The sequence below is a fragment of the Pinus tabuliformis genome, chromosome 6 (assembly GCF_031772625.1).
Source record: "Pinus tabuliformis cultivar Carrire ecotype Pingquan chromosome 6, CPIR1, whole genome shotgun sequence".
In the NCBI taxonomy this organism is placed as follows: Eukaryota; Viridiplantae; Streptophyta; class Pinopsida; order Pinales; family Pinaceae; genus Pinus; species Pinus tabuliformis.
Window position 1 is genome coordinate 1,358,981,516 of NC_142292.1, and position 22,069 is coordinate 1,359,003,584.

Consider the following 22,069-nt stretch of genomic DNA (forward strand, 5'->3'; position numbering starts at 1 on the left):
GAAGTAAATCAGATCATGCACTGCTTGCGCCATTGCCAAACTAACCATCAAGAAGCAAGGCCTCTATACCCCGCTGCCTACCCCTAGTCAACCTTGGGAATCCATATCCATGGATTACATGTCGGGCCTTCCTTCTACTAAGCATGGAAATGATTGTTTTTTTGTGGTCTTCAACAGGTTCTCGAAGATGGCCATTATGGCGGCCTACAAGAAGAATATCACAGCAGAAGCCACTACTAAACTCTTCTTTGAACAAGTGTGGGTACAATTTGGGATCCCACAGTCTATCATCTCAGATTGGGATAGCAGGTTCCTAAGTACATTTTGGTCTAGTCTCTGGTCGATGCTGGACACCAAACTCATTAAGTCTACAACCTTCCATCATCAAACTAATGGCCAGACAGAGGTTGTGAACAGGATGATCGTACACATTCTGTGCATGGACAACTCAAAGAATCCATGCACATGGGATGAGAGCCTCCCTTATGTTCAACACAACTACAACCAGGATATCCATAGCTCGACTGGCCACAACCATTTTCAGGTGGGCTTGGAATTCCAGCCACTATGTCCCATTGATGTGGCCATGCCATTTGCAGCTACTCACACAGACTCAAATCATGTCCAGTCTGAAACAGATAAGGCAAATAGCTTCATTGAGCACATCCAAAATATTCGCCAGCAGGTCCACGACGTTCTGGAGAAATCAAATTCCAAGTACAAGTAGCAACATGATCAACATTGGGTGCCACACAAGTTTTAGGTGGGTGACAAATTCTGGTTCCATTTGCAAAAGGAGCACCTTACTGAAGCCTACCAGAAACGCAGACCACTCTGATATGATCCTTACACCATTACCAAGGTTGTGGGAGACAATGTGTTTGAGCTCAACATTCCCCCATTCCTTGGCCTACACCCAGTGTTCAATGTGGACCGCCTTCGGCCATACTTCCCACCATTACTAGACACATTCGACATTGTAGAACAACTCACACCCACAGAGTTAAATCCAGATTTCATGGAACAAGCTGCAACTAATTGGATCATGGACATACAAATCAAGCACACTCACCAGTAGAATATCCAACTGTATCAAGTTGATAAAGCAGGCCAACTCCTTCACCAGGGCAAGTGGTTCACTCGGGACCAAGTTCAGCAAAAGTTTCCTCATCTCATGGAGGAACTCAACGCAATGGGGACCATTGCTTCCTAAGCAAGGAGGAATGATCTAGGTGGATATTGGTAGCCACCCACCAAATCCACTTAGACCCACACCATTGTTTCTTTCAGCTTTTTAGTTTCCTTAATTGTAGCATAGTTTACTATTTTTAGCAGTTTTTCGAGTCTTGAACTTTCGGAGCCGTTTTGAGGCCCTAAATGACATTTTTTTGGAAAACCGGGAGCAACATAGGTCCATGAACTAATGTTTCTCTTCCCAAATTTTTAGTTCTCGGATAGATATTTCTAGCAAGATATTGTTCACGTCAAATGGAGATCGTATGCCAAAGTTGTGACCTGGAGAAGTTGATGTACCAATTTACACAAACGGGGCCCACAGTTTGGCGTTTCATCTTCTAGGGTTAGGTTTTTGGATGTTTAGGGTTTTCCATTATTTCTCAACAATAAATAGGCCTTCAAGCCTCATTATAACACAGTTCAGAGGCATGTAGCCGCCACATCCCTTCTCAGAGATAAGCTACCATCGCCCTAGCTAATTTATTTCCATTTCTGTTTGTAAGCATATTTCACTATTTTACAGTAATGAAATGAAGTATTATTTCCGCTACAGCTCTATATGTGTGGTTATATCTATAATTTGTTGCATTCCTATTTAAATCCGGATCAACACGTGATTTATTACTTGAGTTGAAACCTGTTCGACGTTGAAACTCGATATTCCCATGTCGAGAAACTGGCTTTAGCAGCCGTTCACATTGTTCAACGCTTTTGGCACTATATTCTCTTATGAAAAACAATTGTGATTTCTGATTGCAAACCTATGACATACATTCTGACCTGTCAGTTGCTCGGGGGAAAGTATTCTAAATGGATTGTTATCTTACAAGAATTTGATTTGGAATTTGTTAAAGATAAATCAAAGAAATCACTGGTTTTTGCTGAATTAATTTGTGACCTTCTTTCTGCAACCACATTTATTGCATATAACGACTTGATCCCTGACGAAACTCTCTTCCTCATCAGTACTGTCAATCTATGGTATGGATATATCATTATCTATCTCTAGAACCAAACATTTTGACCAGAGTTACCCAACTCTGAACGTTGATGCATATGACATAAGTCCCAACATTACCGAATTATTAGAGATACTTTGTACCGTGTTGGTGTTGATTCAATCCTTCATTGATGTTTAACGCTTGAAGAAGCAAAGATAATCTTAAATGACTGTCACTCTGGGGCCCATGGCGGTCACATGTCGGGATATGCTACGACTCAAAAAATCCTTCGTGCTGGTTATTTCTGGCCTTCAATCTTCAAAGATTTCATTTTAGAAGTCCAAAAATGTCATGACTGCCAGATTTATAACCGTAAATAGTGTGCCCCACCCGCACCCTTGCACCCAGTTATTACCATCGGACCCTTTGCCAAATGGGATAATGATTTCATAACCTGTAACCCTCGCTCGACTGGGGGGCATGGTTATATCATCATCGTCATCAATTATTTTACTAAATGGGCTAAGGTGATGGCCACATATTATTCTGAAAGTAAAACTGTGGCTCAATTTCTTTCTAATCATGTCATAGCTCGATTTGGTGTCCCTCAAGCCATCGTCACTGACCACGGCTCTCATTTTCGAAATTATATGATAGCAAAGCTTATTGCTTAGTTGGGTCTGCGTCATAAAGGCTCAACTCCTTACTATCCACAGGCCAATGACCAAGTTGAGGTAGTCAACAAAGTCTTGGTTACAATGCTTCAATGTACTGTTGGGATGCGTAAACGAAATTGACACCTTATGTTATTTTTCAGCTCTATGGGCATACCGAACCACAGCTAAGACAACAACTAGATTTACACCCTTTCAGTTGGTGTATGGTCTAGAGGCAACCCTTTGATTGAGTGTGGGATTCCTTCATTGAAACTAGTTGTTGAATTATTCCCTGACACTTCACCGAAGGAGGAACGATTACTTTACCTCGAAAGACTTGATGAAACTCACCATATTGTTGCATTAGTAATTGAAGCTCAAAAGAAATGAGTTAAAGCACAATACGATAAAACTGTTACTCCCCCTGTTTTTTCTAAAGATGACTTGGTCTTGTTATATGGTCAAGACAATGATAAATTGGGAGATGGGAAATTCAAACCAATGTAGCATGGGTCTTACATTGTTAAACGAGTATTACAGAAAGGTTCCCATGAGTTGGTTGACTATGAAGGAAATCAATTGGCTAAGCCTCGAAATGAGCTTTACCTCAAGAAGTATTATGCATGATTTCGTGTAAATACTTTGTACATTAGTGTGCAGTTTGGTTTTAGTGTGTTTGTTTTCTTTTGCAAACATGTTTTCCTCTACTTACCATTTGTTCTACTTTGTTTGCAGATGTCATTGAACCTTTATGTCAGTTTCGATGATAGAGCTTGTTGTAGTACATAGAATTTATCTTCCGCCGCATGGGAAATCTATGACCCTAATGGTGAGTTAGTGAATTTACAAGGCATATGTTTAGGTCGTACTACTAATAACATTGCCGAATATAGTGCATTTCTCAAGCTTTTTTCAAAATCCATTGCTCTTGGCATTAGAGAGTTAGTCGTTAATCTTGATTCACATCTCATTGTACTACAACTTAACATACAATATTCAGTTAGAAACCCTCAAATTTTGAGAATGTATTTGTGAGTTCATCTTTTGGAATGAGACTTTGATTATATTACTTATCAACATATTTCGAGATGTTTGAACATATTAATAGATACATTGGCTAATTAAGTATTAGATAGACATCTGCGACATATGTGAAACAAAAACCATCACATAGTGAACATAACAAGAAAACATGTATATGTATATATATATATATATATATATATATATATATATATATATATATATATAGAGAGAGAGAGAGAGAGAGAGAGAGAGAGAGAGAGAGAGAGAGAGAGAGAGAGTGTTTGTAAAAACGTTTATTACATCAAAATGTCAAAAAATGTGTTATGAGACACATGGCTTCTCAAGCCTACATAAGTGCGGAAAATAAAGACTAGAGATGGCTATTCGCCCACATGGTGCTCATGATAGCACGACACAATTCTAATTACTCGGTTTAGTAACCAATGCAGTCTGATGGGTACCCCTATAGTATGCCTCTGATATCGCAGTGGAACCTCATCAATCGATGCATATTATGGAATGCCCCTTGTCAGGACTTCCAAATTGTGTTCCACCTCAATGATCAGGTTTGATCCCTCCTCATAGGGAGCATCCTCTATCTAGCGTGCCATTCGCCTGGCTATCGGAGAAACCCCTAGAGGTCTCTATTGTCCAATATCTACAAAAATCACAAGTGTCAAATCTCAGTACACATATAAAAATAAATAAAAACTTCAAAAAATTTAAAAAATAGTTTTTACTTGCATCAATACAATGCATGCCTAGTAGAAGTGGAAGATCAAGATCTCCTCGGAAATCCATGCCAACATATGCGCAATCATCTATCATGATTATCTATTTTCGTAGCCATCCAAAAAATTCTAGGGGAAAAGACATCCGCTGACCACCTCCATGCCGAGGCATCAACTCACCCCACATCATCAACCGTGGATCTTTGGGCGTTGGTGTATCCACTTCTATCCACTGATATCGAAACAATGGCACACGTTCCAAGAAGAACATCACCAAGATGGATCCAAAGCTGAATTGTTTTAGCTTTCCTGACTTGCACTTCATAAGTTGGCTCTTCATATTGACCAACAAACCCTCACACCAATTGAAAACCGTGGGACTTAAACAATCAATAGCATACTAGAACTGAGACTTTGTTGCTTCATGCAACGCTTGAGCCCCAACTATTTGGGCCATAGTGTGAAGGATTATTCGTAGTGGGAGATTAGTGATGGTCTTTATATGTATCTTCCCACTCTGAGTTTTTAGAGTGCCTGGACAATGTCTCACAATCAACATATTTGTGCCCCCCCTCTGGTGTGAGAACTAGACAACTGAATCCGTTGTCTCTTTCTAGACAAACTAGTAATGAAATAAATGTCTAAGACATCTATTTTGAGTTCTTGGTCCCTAATCATGAATAGTTGGTGATCCACTTACCACCAACTAATCAAATGCTGCAGTAACTCTACCTAGCACCTAATTCCAAGAATCCAGAAGAATTTCAGTAACCCACCGTCTCGAAGGGAAGCAATGCAATTTGGGTCCTGGGCTACTTGTCGGTCTTCAGCTTCATGTCCTCTTTATTTCTATTAGATTGCCATTTTTGGTTGATTAACCTGTAAAACATCCATCAAATAAAATTTCATGAGTTTCTATGGAAGCAAATCCAGAAATTAATCATTAAATGTGGAGGATTTTCCAAACAATTCGTAACTTTGCACCAGCGAGACTGTCTATACATTTTTCTGTGCTTCCAATCTGCTACCACCATTGGCCACAGGGTGAACAATGTGGGTTCGATGGGTAAAACTTGCACTGGTTGCCCTCTACATGAATTTTTTCTAAGCCCTCCTTGCAGCCTAGTCTATGGATGAAAATGCATAAAAATACAACCAATTTGAAGGGAGGAGACAAATCTCTTACCTATAGCGAATGACTCGACGAATGGTGCTCAGGATTGATTGCACTCTTCGCCTGAAGATGGAGGTAAAATAGGGTAAAAATTCTCTATGATTTGACAAATGGTAAAATGGTGAAAATGATTTACTTTTTTTAGATTTTATAAGTTTTTAAATGACATGTTTACCAAATTAGGGTATATTTCACTTATATTTTAATATTTTTCCTCGAAATTGGTAATGTGCGTTTCACTTGTGTAGCGATACATCATGGAACATGGTGACAGTGATTAATTATGATTGATTCAATGAGTTTTATTTTATCACTTTTTCAAACTCGTCAAAGCTAAATGAAAAATTGACTCCCTAGAGTCATCTTTAAGCTCTTGTCTAACTCTAGAAACATGAAAAGATCATCGGTTACTTGTCATTTCAAACTCGTTAAAGTACATGAAATGACGTTTACTCAGTATAAGTTTAACCCTTTTTTGGACTAAGATAGACTATTGTATGAAAAAGGAATACCTTAGTCGAACATGGCTAAGAGGTCCTCTTAGATATAATTTTCTACCTTTTCAGATTCAAGAGACGATTTACAAAAATGGACCTTTGGAGTTTTCTTTTTCGCCTCTTTTCCAAACTCTCTAAACATGAAAAAGATATTGATTTTCACCTCCATCAGAGTTGTAAAACATAAACAACACAGGACTTGTCATCGTGACGAGATCGAGTTTCTCCTTCCTAGGACTCGTTAAACTTACTAGGATTGATCATCCGAAGGATGAACTTATAAGGAAAGCATATGCTATCCGCTTCAATATTGTGATAAAAAATAATGGGCTACTCACTAGAAATAGTGGTGAGAAAATGAAAGCGATCATCTCTTGTATTTTGTGTAAAGGAAACATGTCGCTCTTGAACATGACACTTGTGTGTTGCTCATATCAGGTTTGGTATATCCTCAATTCATCACTTTCCTTACTGGGTTTGGGAAATCCATTTTTCCTCTCATCTGATTATACTTCTTCATCATCATGACCTCTGATCCCATGTTGAGTCAAATGCTTCCAAACTCTGATGTCATGTCATCGATATGTTCAAGAGAAGTCCTATGTACAGTTTTTACCACTTATACATTGTCTAACCTTTCTACCACATTCCTGAATCAAACTTACCTACTCTACTATATCCTTTGTTTCATGTCGATGATGCGGGATACATTATGGCCCTCCTAATATGGATTGCTTCCTATCGACTTCAGCTCATTACCCAAGAAGATGATCTAGAAATTCCCTTCTAGTAACTTGGAGCTTGCATGCCTCAATGGCAAGTTATTCCCATTCAATGACAAGTTTACATCATTGGACTTCAATCAAATGATTCTACGGGCGTTAGACTTCAACTTCATTTTTCACACTCGTGGATTGTACTGATTGTATCTTGAGAGCCATTGTCATTATCAGTGGTTTCTCTCGTGCCTATTAAAAATTTACATCATTGATAGTAATCATGTGGTTTTCTATCATGTTTGACTTCGACATATCTATTTTCATGCTAGAATTCGTACATTGATCGGATCGGGACAGAGCTCAAGACCCTAGGTTCCATTTGATAAAACCCAGGTTGCGTGGAGTCGTGAGTAATTCATTATTGTACACATGAGTATATGGATGGTTGTGACCATACCGTAGGTCCATATATATGATCCTTTCTATTCGAATGGTTACATCCATACCGTGGATTCATGCACATGATCCCTTCTATTCTGATAGTTGTGCCCATACCATGCATTCATGTATTATTAGATGCCTATTCATGTATCATTAGGCATGTTTGTATTAGAGATATCAGATATGTATATGTATATGCTTGATTTGCAGGTCTCTTGGCAGTGCTTTTCTGGTCCTTGCCTTGACTTGTAAAGCATTTCACCAATCACTCCCAATTTTCCTTCATGCTTTAGGGGGAATCTATTACACAACATTTTGTCACACCTCCTGTTCAATTCCTGTTCCATATCCCGAAGTGCCAAAATATTGACAATTGTGAAGTGTAATAATCATGAAACACATACTGAAACATACCTGGAGAATGGAAGAAAAACTGCCCTGAGTCAATTCTAGAGAAGGTTGACTGAAACCCTAAATTTCAGGACTAGTGCTCTTTGCTCCACTTCTTGCCCATGATGATGGAAGGTTGTGTTTCTTTGACCTAGCACTGCCAACATGGGTTTTGATAAGGAAACCTGCGCTGAACCTCTTCTGGCAGGTTTTCTCAAAATGGAGGAGAAGCTTCCTATGCTATAAACTTTGAGAAAAAACAAGCTGGATGTTTTTGGGTAGAGATATGTTTGAGCTCTCTCATTTGGAGCTCTTAATCCTACCTTTAAGGGCCTTCCCCTTGAGTTGTGGACCTTCCTCCCTCTTTTGTAGATCCCTAACTCCCTCTTCCTTCCTATAAATCAAATCCCCTCCATTTTCCAAATGGTTGGTCATTGATTGCATGCAATCCTAGGCTGAGATTATGCCTAAATGATGCCCATATAACTTGGAGAAGTAGTGCTTGAAGAGTCTTGGCTTGGACTTGGACATCCACCAAAAGGAGGTCTCCAACATCAAGGCAATAGTTGTATGCTTCCCTTTTTTATTCATTAATATATACATTTGATGTTCACTTTCCATAAATGTCTAAATATTTATGCATTTAACTTGATACTCCTTGATCTATCAAGTAGTTAATGTTTGATATATACTATGTATGCTCTTGTATATTTGATTTTCTTTTGATCTCTTTCGCAGGTACTCAGACGTAAGCAATAAGAAAGGAGCGAGCCTAGAAGCTAAGGGATCAGAGCCATCACCAAAGGATTGATAAATTAGCATCAAAGCGAGGTAGGTTTCTCTCTCTCTATGCATTTTTAAACATAAGCTAGGAAACTCTGCATTAGTTTGTTCAGTTTGTTGCTAGACCCACTCATTGGGCTAGAGAGATTGCCTCTATCCGCAGAGGGGATTTATATTCATAACATGAAGAGCTATAATTAATATGCAGAAATGTCATTCTCTTTGACCATTATCTTCATGTAAGAAGAAACTTCACCAAGATGCAACTTCAAGTAATCATCCATAAGATCCATGTCTGCAATTCACCCATCAATGATATCCCATGACATAGACATGTAGTATGTATATAGCTTCTCATCAATGAGAGATGCCAACAATAGTAAACCATGAACTCACCATCATCAATCAAGCTTTGTTAGTAACCCATCTCCTTGATATTATATCATCAATATCAACATGATCTATATACGAAGAGCCATAATCCTCAAGCAACATATCATATGTAGAATAACATATACATGCATCATCACCAAGTGTGCAAACAAAGAGAATTTTCTAAATTTGATCAATAACATCATTGACCAATGTCATATGCATACATAAGCATCATTCATAACTTCACCATATGTAACTTGTGCATTATGACAACAAATTAGTATGCAACTTAAGCAATATATAGTCATCATCCAAGACTTCATCATTACTAATGACAACAACATATGTGTCTTCAAAAACAACAACAATAATTCACCAATGATATATTTAATTATCATGAACATCATTATGCAACAAGGAATGCTCAAGAAATCATAATACCAACAATGTACTATTAGAAGCATAGAAAGTGTTCCCCCTGAACCTGTGCTAACTAGTCACTGTCAGGTCTGATCATATCCAAATTCATCAATCAACAAATCCATTAAAATAACCAAAGCAACAATGAAATATTGTAGCAACTCACAAACCATCATAAACCAATATAATTTCTAAGTAGCATTTGAGCATCAACAAACTGTAATCAATCAATATCATAACCAAAAATCAAAATAATAACTAATTGAAGCATGTTACAAACTCTCTCTAAGTTTTTCCCACTATTTCTTCATCTCAAAGAAACATATGCAACTATCTAGTTCAAAAATCGTGTATATACGCGACTATCATTCTTAAGATCCATGTACAGAAAGTAAAATGATGAATTTTCATAACCATAGCTCCCCCTGAGCCTGTACTATATGTTCATGTTCATTGTTACTGCATTATATGCACTGTCAATAATATAAGAAAGATGAATATCAAAACAACATGGGAATCATCATAAAGATATACATAGTTATAACTCCCCCTGATATCATACATCACTAACCCTAAGGACCTGATAATCATCTCCTGCTCTTCATGAGGTCATGTACCTCACATCATTTTTGCAGTCACTCTGACAAGTATTCTTTTAAGAACAATGTATTGTAGTAGAGACCATCTTTTTTATTTTGAATCTGAAGAAGAGGAACTATCCCTCTCATTTCTGCTTGAATTCTTCTCTACAAACACATATAATTTGTCTGGATTTCTATATCCTCTTACTATGATCTTTCTAGTTTCTTCATCTATAACTTTGCATTTGGTTGATTTAAACGCAATTATATTTTCTTTCTCCACCATTTGAACTACAATTAAAATACTTTTCTTAAGCCCTTGAACTAATAATGTATCAATGACTCTTCTGTATTTACTAATTTCAGCTCTACCTTTTCCCACAACCTTTGTTGGGGCATTATTTCCAAGAATAACCTTACCATATTTTTTTTCCTGAGAGACTCAAACTTGTTCTTGTCTCTTGTCGTGATGAAAGAATTCGATGTCTATGTACCATTCATCTTCATCTTCAAACGAGCAGAGAGCAAGACCACACCTTATGTGTTCTTCTTCATTTTGCTTATTATGAGAAATGTTTGTGGATCCATCTTTCTTAGGTATTTTGACATCAATATTCTTATCTGATTTCTTTCCATATTGTTTATGGCGATCCATTGATTTGTTCCTCCATTATTTTGCTATATGCCCAAATTTGTTACAGTCATAACATCTTATATGACCAGAACAGGGAGCAGAGGAATCATAATATTTATGTTTCATAGTCCTTTTATTACAATCAATATATCTGTGACCAAATATGTTGCAAGTAAAACAATATCCCTTGAAGAAACCTGAGTACCTGGGAACTATTGATCTTCTTGTGAAGTGATTACTTTCTTGAGATTGAGACAATATTCTTCTATAATTGGCTGCAACTTGTCCATAATTATGACATATAAAGCATTCAATGTTATTGATCAGAAGAGAGAATCAATTAATGTTTCTATTATTTGGAGAAATTTTTTTTTTTTAGAATTCATGTTTCTTGGATATAGATCTGGTTTACTTCTTATCTCTTAAACATGTTTTAGATTTTGTATCCTTCAAGATCCTTGCACAAGCTTGTGAACTAGATTCTCCTTTTACAATTTAATAAAAACCAAGACAAAATTTAATGGAAGGAGACCTTTGACTACTAAAAATGTTATCTAAAATCATAGTACTATCTTGAAATCATAAGTGTTTATATTTTTCTTCTAGTTTACATTTTATAATTTTTACCTCAACCTCCATTCTTTGGTATTGCTCTTCCTTTTCAAGATGTTGTTTTCTCATTCCTTTTCCAAGCTTTCTTCCTTCTTCCATTTTCTCCTTTAATTTGATAATCTCTTCCTTCAACCCATTCTCTTGTTCTTCAAATGCTTGAATTAACTCTTCATTTTACTTGTTTGACTTTTCAAGATTTCCTCTTAGAGAGACAATCTCAACTTTAAGACCTTCACAATATTGTTTAGATTCTACTACAACATTTACTAATTTGATATGATCCTTGTTATCACATGCATGCAACTTATCCTTAACATTGTTAATCCTTTTAAAGACAAAATTAAGTTTTCTTATAAGATTACGGACTTCCTCTAGCCTGTATTCTTCTGAATCAGTGACTCCACCTGACATAACATACTCATTTTCTTTAAAAACCTGATTATCTATTGGTTCTGATGAACAATCTTTCTTGTTTTTCCTTCATGAATGACCTACAATTTATCCCATACTTCTTTTGTAGTTTCATAGTGCATAACTTTTTATAATGCTGAATCAGGTAGGTTCCCAAAGGTTTCATTTAAAGTTGCATTATTCTTTTGTAATTCTTCACTTGATGGATGCATTTCAGTGCAACCATTACATACTAAATTCCAAACATTAGATCCTAGATTCATTAACTTAGAATTCATTTTTTCTTTTCATTCATGTTAGTTATCATCACTTAGCATAGACATACCTTTATTGTCCATTGTTTCTCACTTGCCTTGTTCTTACGCTTCTAGGGTCGTCATTTTTTAATATGTTACCTAATTAGAATGATTAATTTTACTTTCACCCATGAGAGCAAGTTCAGTTGGTTCACTTCCATCTTCACTATCATTACATAGACAAGGAAATGGACCACAATTAGAACAAAAACCCATACCTGATAATTCTTTTTTACTATCTTCCTCATTCTTGATCAATATAAAGTGAGGTGCTCCCAAAGTTGAATATTTTATGACGTCTGTTAGGTTCCTATACCAATAGGAGTCATAATTTTGAATGACTAAGGTTAAGCCTTGTAATATTGTACATACCTTTTCTTTCTGAAAATGTTTTCCATATTAAAAAATTAAAAAATGTAAAGAGGGTATGTCCTAAAAGAAAAATAAAAGGACAAAAAGAATAAGGGAAGGTCAGAAAAAGAAAATATATGAGCCCCAAAAAGAAAAAGAGACCATGAAAGTGTGCAAGTCTAAATGCCACTACTATTTACTTTTATGTATAATAATGATTGTGTGCAGCTTGTTATTCATGCCACAATCCATGGTAATCAAACTGTTTAATCTTGGTTATTTCATGCTTTGAATTTTATGTCTATAGTTAGAGAATAAAATCTAACCAAACAGTTTAATCTTGGCATATCAATAAATAGGTAGAGAAATAAAAGGAGCTCATAAGCTTAATATGAGCCCTTGGATGATATAAGGTTAGAAATAGATAGTGTGTTTTATAAAAGAAAAGATAATAAGGGTTTTCAAGCCTAAATGCACCCGCATAAATGAAGAAAACATGTTAGGGTAAGAAATGGGTAAGTAGAAGAAAGGTTGTTGAAGTTCTAAGTTGATTGGATAAAAACACATGCATCAGGCTTAGAAACACATTTCAATATGTATGATCAACTATGGAAGCATAAACAAAGGTTTGAAAGTTAATGTGATTAACTCCCCCTCATTCACTTTTTCCCTTTACTTACTAATTTCCTATCCACAAGCATGTTCTAGCACTTTTAATCCTTCAAGTCAAAAAGGCTCAGAACATTTCTCTGACTTTTGGTGGGACCAGATCCTCGGCTTAATGACTTATGGACATCAAGTGCTAGAATTCCCTTCATAAAATTCATTACCCCTTCAATTCCCTAATAAAACCCCTTTTCCTAAGGATAAACTTCATTTGCCTAGGAAAAGAGAAAACCCCCATGTAAATCCTATTTCACTCAAAAACCCCACAAAAAAATCTTATCCTAAGTATTGAGTGTATGTAAATAAAGTGCGCAAATATTACATTTGACATTTATACTTAAGGATATACCCACTCCGCTCATCACATTTCATATTGATTTTTAATTTTATTATATAATTCCCATAATACCTTTTCCCTTATATTAATTAAATCCCCTAAATAAATACCCCAACCCTTAGTTTTAATATAAACTATACTATCTACCCCTTATCCCGACAAAACAGACTAATCCCCTCAATAACCTTGAATTAATAAAAAATCACTTGTGATTAAAGCCTCGGGTCCCCTAATTTTTTTTCCCATCCCATCTGTGCTATTTCACCACCCGACTATCGTCCGATCATCTATGCCCAAATCCAACGATGCACAACCATATCGGCCTCACCCTACGCCTGACTTTTACCCAAAGAATTAAACCTCGTCATTAAGCCCCGCCTAATCATTTTAACCTGCCTTTAACCTATTAATAAATCCCAATCCACCGAGGATTAAAGCTCTACCCCCCCCCAAAAGCCCAAGCTTTTATCACCCACACACCTCCGTCACCCAACTACCATCAGATCACCACTCCCTTCATTTGATGGTCCACAGCCATATCGGCCGTGCCCAATGGCTGATCGTTACTCGCTCGATAAAGTAGTTTTCCCCCAAACCCCAAAGGCTACATGTCAATTGCTGGAGTAGATCAGGTGACCCCTCTAAAATACCACCCGATCCTCATAAGCGATGCGATGACCTAGGAAATTGCCTCTTCGCTCAACCCGATAGACCACCTATCATTCATAATATGAATTTCCGCACCAAATTTAAAAAGTTGGCCGTTAAACCCTGAAAACCCTCGCTTTCATTCATTTTGCCCCGTTTCACAGTAAAACCTATCCAACCCTTCCGGCGCCACCCTAAACCTCTGCAACACAATTCGACCTCCGACTACTTTCAAAACATTGCCATGACTCCTTCCCCACACATCCCTGTGCGATAAAGCCATCAATTTCCTTTCCTGCCAACCTATGTTTTATTGACAAATTGTTGTATTTTGCAGAAGACCAAAGCTTGGATAAGCAATTTTGATACTAGTCACAAAACTTGTTTACTCCAAGACTCAAAAGGAAATCCATTTAAGAACCTAAATTAAGAAGAAGAAGACAATTATACACAGAACATAGAAGAAATCATTCACATAGAGACATTGACTGTCAAAACAGGGGAACCAAATAGAGTATGCAATTAGAAGACAAACATATCAAACATACAGAAAGTTGATCAATATCCATTACCATATGTTGATACACATAAAAAACTAAATAATCTACTATTGAAATACACAGTAAAAGGTTAAAATGTGTAGTACAAGTAAAAAAACAGTAAAGGATATTGACAGGTCATCAAAGTGAAAGAGTATCAGTGTTAAAGAGTATCAGATGAAAGCCTAAAAGTAACTATCGCCTCCAGCGTGAAAGTTCAAACAACAAAAAGCATAAAGGGCTAGAAATCAAACCATATAATCCAGCTGTACCAAAATAAATGGGACAGCATGAAATCAGTTCAATAGCTGTCTCTATCTTCTTGCAAGAAGATATTTTCATTTCCTAGAGTAAATCTCAAGTTAGTTTGAGATATTTTGTAATAAAGATTTTATATAAATACTTCGCAATTCGAAGTATGTAGTATGGATTCTTAGACATTTCTATAGACTTCTTGATCAAAAGACTGTAAAGCTATTAGATCATTGACTGAGCTAGCAAGCTAGATTGATGAATAAAGACAAGATATTTCATAGGATTCATGTGTTGAGCGAAGTGCAGACAAGTATTTTCTCATGGTGTTGTTATCTTTCTTAAAGTTTTTCCACAATCTTTAATGTATTTCTGAATCTGAATGCTATAACTGGAATATTATCTCAGAATTTGTTTAATTACACTCTGTTTTAACAGTTAGGCATATAAATGTTTTCTATTGATATCTAAGTTAAGGAATTCTTAATTGCTCCTTAGTTTAGGTTGTTTCTTTATAATCTATAGAAAAGAATTCTTAATTGTCCTTTGTTTCCATTTACCCTCTATTCCTTGTTTAAATCCCGGTTTGAGAATTCTTAATTGCTCTCTCACCTTGGTTAAAGCCATTTCACCCCCTTGCCCCAAAGACCTGCACTTCACTCTGCTAGCTTGCCCTTTGAACATTCCCTTTAGTGAGTTGATCCAGTTCTACTACCCTTCTGTTGACTCCATAGCCCAATGGTCTAAAGACGTCATTCTATCCATTTGTTCCAAGGATCCCACCACCCAATCTTCAATACAAATAAAAAACCCCCTGAACATTCGAACTAGCCTAAAATCCCAGCAAACAAAGCTAAATTGTATAGAGAGAGCCCTCCCTGAGTATAGGTTGGCTAGAGCCTATGCCCAAAATTTGGTTTGTGGTTACCTCGATCATTTTCTTTCTTCTAATAACTTCTAGAGAAAATTCTGAGTGATAACATAGTGGTGACTCTGCTAGGGACCCAACAACTCCTCAATCCTAATAAAGCTTTAAGAAAATTCTAATTCGATATTTTGAGCCTCTTAAAGTCATTTATTAGAAGTTATTTTTGAAAAAATATCACAAAAACAATTAAAAAATTTGAAATTTTGGCTTCCAGGAAGACTCATTTTACTAGGGCTGATCCAGATCCAAACCCTACCCTAGTAGTTGATAATCCCAACCTAATTTCAAGAAAATCTAAAAAAGAAGGAAGTTTAGTTAGTCAAATACCATTAGTTAAAGCTAATTCATTTCCTGATGAGTGGTTATTTTTAGAAGAACTTCCCTTTGATGTCCTATTTGATCTTTCATTATTTAGAACAAAATCTGAAAGTGCAATCAATGAAACTATTCTAGATCTTGATTTCATTGTAGACCTTGAAGTTCAACTGGCCAACAAATCAATTGATGAGTACATTCTGAAATCTCCACAATCATCCATTAATACTACCACTACCCCTGAGCTTTCTGAACAATTTTCCACTACTTTGAGTTCACCATTATTCCCTTCAACTTCAACAATAATACCTTCTGAAGTCCATTCTTCACCACCATTTATACCTTCAATCCCTCACCAACCTATCATTACTCATTCATCACCTACTAGTCCTAGTTCTTCATCCACCACTGCATCATCTCCAAGTACCTCAACCCCACATCTTAGCCCCTCCCAACTTACAGCAATGGCAAACAGATATGCTCCTCTTGTTTTACCTGCCCAACTTCATGCTATGCCCACAGATTATCAGAGTAAGATTCTCCTATTTGATGCTACTGATCATTACACTGCCCAGTAACATGTAAACAAGATGTCTGACTTTTTTGAATTACATGAAATAGATGAAGCAGATGTCCAGATGAGACTCTTTGCCCAAACTTTGACTGGTGATGTCAAGAAGTGGTTTAAAGCCTTTCCTGCCAACCACATTGCAGACCTAGAAAATTTCCAAAGGTTGTTTATTGATAGGTGGGAAAAGAAAAAGAATCCCTTACAAATCCTTTCAGAATATGAGAATATTAGAAGAGGACCTAATGAAATTGTTCAAGATTACTGCACTAGATTCAATAACATATATAATGCAATCCCAGTTAACCTTAGACCCCCACCTGACTTAGCATTAATAAAGTTCCTTGATGGTTTTGACACATATATGGCATGCCAACTTATGGAAAGAAACCCCCCAACATAAGAAGAAATGAAAAGTGTAACAGTTAGTGTAGAAGCTAATTTGTTAGCTAAAAGGGCTAGAGTTAGAAATGAAAGGAGAGGAACTGCAAAGGATGAAACTTCACCATCTGACATTAAAATAGATAATTTAGCCAAAAGTATGGAAAGACTAATGGAGAGAATAGGGAACATGGAAAGGAAACCCCAATGGGATAACCAACAAGCACCTCCAATTAGAAACCCAAATTTCAGAAACAACCAAAACATTGGGAAAAATGGACCAGATCAGAACATTAGGCCTCCTTTTCAAGAAAATTTTGCAGAGACATCCCATCCTGAAGATCTAGAACAAGATACAAAAATTAACCTAATGAGAATAAATGATGAGGACACTGTTTTTCTAACCCAAGATGAGCAGGAATTATATACGCTGCAGCAAATATAGGTATAGTCTGGGGAATCATTTGATTACAAACAAGGATATGAATCTGCCATTTTTGAAGTGCATAAATAGTATAATCTAAGAAGCAAAAAGAATGTTGATGTCCCTGACCAAACTAAGAAAACAGTACAAAATCAACCCAAGAAAACAAAAGAAGCCCCTGCTTCAAAAATCCTCCAAATTCTCCCTAAGCAGAACCCAAAACCTTCTAGCCCCATAATTGTAGACATAACCTCTGATCTACCTTCTGCTGATCAACCATCCACTTCAATTCTAGCTAAGGAACCAGTGGACAAAGCTCAAGACATCAGATTTGAAAATCCACATAAGGATATCCTCAATGAAGGGAAAGAAGACAAGCCTACTCAAATCCCTGCTGGAAAAACTCAAAACCTTCAAACATAAAAAGTCTCTTTGCCATTCAATTTGGGAACAAAGATAGAAAAGCTAAAGATTTCAGTTCCTTTAACAAAACTACTCAATAATGAAACTTATCAATCACACATAAACAAGACCTTAAACATTGCTGAAAAATGATTCAGTTAGTTTGTTTGATGCCCAACCAGAACTCATATTTGGTCCAGATGTTAATGGAAAACCATTAGAAGGAGGAGTTCCACATTTTTACATTAGCCTTAGTATCCATGACAAAATTCTACACAATGCGATGTTGGATTATGGGGCCTCCCACAACTTAATGCTCAAATCAGTAATGGAGAAATTAAACCTAGACATTACAAGGCCTTACAAAGACTTATTCTCATTTGACTCTAGTCAGGTAAAGTTTCTAGGATTGATTAAAGACCTATGTGTCAGTTTAGTCCAATATCCTGCCAAAAGCATCCTTATGGATATTGTAGTTGTTGACATCTCACCAATGTATGGCATGCTATTATCCAGACCATGGGGAGCCAAAATTCAGGGATCCTTACAACTAGATATGTCATATGCAACAATCTTTGTTTTTGGACAACCTAAGAAACTATACCAAGAAACCTTAATGAAATATATGGTAAGTAGCCATTCTCAGCCTCAAAACTTTCCCATCTACTCCATACATTCAAATATTGATTCTTTTATCTTGTATAATGCTGATCAAACACAAGAAAAACTTTTTAGATAGTACTAATACAGAACCAAAAGAAATCGCAGTTTCTACACAAAATGAAACTAACCAAACTACAGAACTGTTCAATGAACAAGATGGTCAAATTGCTGAAAATGATGAAAAGTTTGTTGCACTAGATAGTGTAAATTATTATCATGAGATATTATGGCATTTAGAATTTGATGGATCAATCAATGGGTTAGGACCAGGAGCAGGAGTGTGGATATATAATTTGGAAAATAATTACTCAGAAGGCCATGCATATAGATTGAATTTTAAATGTAATAATAATATAGCCGAATATGAATCATTAATTTTAGGTCTTAAGTTAGTTAGGAATCTAAGAGCTAAAAGAGTTTCTATCATGGGAGACTCTGAACTAATTCTAAAATAGATTGATGTTGTATATATGACAAAGGACCCTAGATTAAGTTGCTATAGGGAAACTATCGTAGAAATACTTAACACTTTCCTAGAAACAAAGCTTGCAGTAATCCCTAGAAAACATAACATGTAAGCCCATAGTTTAGCAATGTTTACCAGCACCTGCAATTTACCCTTTCAACCTAACCATAACTACGCTGCTGAAGTTAGGCATAGACCTGCAATTCTAGATAATTTGAAGAATTGGCAAATATTTTCTAATGATAAACAGATAAATAACTTTTTACTTTCAAAAGAAGAGTTTGTAAATAACAATATAGATACTGATACATCAATAGATCTTGACACTTAGGATAAGATAGAAATAAATGAGATAGAAGGTGATGAACTAGATAGATTCAACCCAACTAAATTTACAAAATTAGATGTAGATAACTTAGAGCAATTGGAGATTGATGAAATAATCAGTGAAGAAATTGAAGTAATTAATCTCAAAGATAACTTCTTACCAAAGGGATTAACCCCTCTGGAAGATTTATTTGATTCAAATGATGTTCCTAGGAAACCTAAAATGGAACCTTTAAGGTATGATATAGAGGAATGTAATATAGGCATCGATGAAAATCCTAAATTGATCAAACTTTCGAAATCATTACCTCCAACTAAAAAAGTGAAATACATTGAGTTGTTGAAAGAATTTTAGGATGTCTTTGCTTGGAGTTATGAGGACCTTAAATCCTATGACACCAACATCATCCAGCACACAATTCCTATTAAATAAAATCAAAATCCTTTCAAACAAAAACTTAGAAGGATTAATCCTGTCTTATTACCTGCAATTGAAAAAGAAATTCAGAGGATGTATGATGCCAAAATAATTGCACCAATCAGATTTTCTTATTGGGTCTCAAACTTGGTGCCAACTAGAAAGAAAACTGGTGAGATTAGACTCTATGTCGATCTCAGAAACCTCAACAAAATGTCACTATAAGACGATTACCCTCTCCCCAAAATGGACCACATTTTACAGAGAGTAGTTGGATCAACCAGAATCTCATTGTTAGATGGGTTTTCTGGTTACAATCAAATCTTGGTTCATCCAAATGACCAACCAAAAACTGCCTTTACTACTCCTTGGGGCACATTTATGTATGTGAAAATGCCTTTTGGGCTAATGAATGCAGGAGCCACTTTCCAGAGGGCTATGGATATAGCCTTTGCAAAAGAAATTCATGATTTCCTTGTGATATATCTAGATGATATTACTGTATTTTCAAAATCCGACAATCAACATTTGGATCATCTAAGGAAAGTTTTTATTAAATGCAAGAAGTTTGGAATCTCCTTGAATCCCAAAAAGTCCTTGTTTAGGTTAGAAGGAAAGTTGTTAGGTCACATAATTTCAAAAGATGGTATAAGAATAGACCCTGCAAGAATAGAAGCCATCTTGCAAATAAGACACCCTAGGAACATTAGAGAGTTACAAGCTTTCTTAGGAAAAATTAATTTTCTTAGAAGATTTATATCTAATCTAGCAGAGTTAATTAGATCACTAAACAACATGCTGAAAAAGGACTGTTGAGGCTAAAAAATCCTTTGAAGACATCAAACTATCCTTAACTAAAACACCTGTATTAATCAGTCCTAAATTTGATAGAGATTTCATCTTGTTTTCCTTTGCTTCTGAGCATACAATTGTTGCAGTTCTATTGTAGAAAAATGACCAGGGCTATGAATAACCCATTGCTTTCTTTAGCAAAGCCCTGAGAGATGCCTCCTTGAAATATAACATAATGGAAAAATAGGCCTTGGCTTTAGTCAAAGCCATTAAGGATTTTAGGGTATACATCTTATATTCTCATATAGTAGCCTACATTCCCAATTCAGTAGTTAAAGACATCCTAACTCAGGATGGTCCTGATGGAAAGAGGGGAAAGTGGATTGCTACTATTTTATAGTATGATATAGAAATCAAACCTATTAAGTTAATCAAGGGCCAAGGTTTAGCCAAGCTCATGGCTGAATCAAATTGTCAAGCCTTGGATATAAACTTTATTGCAGCGATAGATAATGAAGAGGAGATGGCGACTCCACTAATCAGCCAGGCCTTTCTTGAATCACCTTGGTATGCTGATATTATTTACATTTTAATGAATTTACAAGCTCCTCTTGAATTATCTAGGACTAAAAGAAATTTTTTGAAGATAAAATCCTTAAAATTTTGTATATTAAACAATGCTTTGATTTGGAGAGATCATGAAGGTATTCTTCTCAATTTCTTATTAAAATAAGAATCTGACAAAGTTTTGGAAGAATTTCATGCAGGTGACTGTGGAGGATACCTTTACTGGAAGACCACTGCAGATAAAATCTTTAGAGCTAGTTTCTACTGGCCTACCTTGTTTGCTAATGTCAAAAAATATGTGACCTCCTGTCACGAATGCCAAATTTTTGAGGGGAAGAAAAAGCTCTTACCTTTACCCCTTAAGCCAATCTATGCTAAAATACCTTTTCAATAATGGGGTTTAGACTTCATTGGTGAAATTCACCCACCATCCTCTGCCTAGCACAAATGGATCCTCATAGCCACAGACTACTTCACAAAATGGATAGAGGCCATACATTCAAGGCAAGCCACAGATACTATTATCATAACCTTCCTTGAAACCAATATTCTACAATAAATACCATATCACCCTTCACCATTCCATAACATATTACCCTCAAGGTAATGGACTGGTAGAATCCTCAAACAAAAGCCTAGTAAACATCATCAAGAAGTTACTAGAGGAAAATAAGAAAACTTGGAATAAAAAGCTAGTCAGTCCCTTATGGGTAGACATATTGACTACTAAGAAATCAATTGGTACTTCTCCCTATCAACTAGTTTATGGGATGGAAGTTGTCTTTCCATCCTCTTTGGGAGTACCAGTAATAAATATACTTCAAGAATTGCAGGTTGAACCAAATAGTATCCAAAGAAGAATCAACCAAACTATTCATCTACAACAAACTAGAGAAGAGGTCTATGTCAGGTCTCAAGTTGTGCAGGAAAAGATTTTTGATAAGAGAACCAAGGTTAAAGATTTCTACATTGGTGACAAAGTGCTCAAGTGGGATTCAAGGAGGGAAGACAAAGGAAAACATGGGAAATTTGATTTCCTATGGAAAGGTCCCTATGTCATTTATGGTTACAGAGGAAATAATGCCTTCTTCTTGAGAGAAAT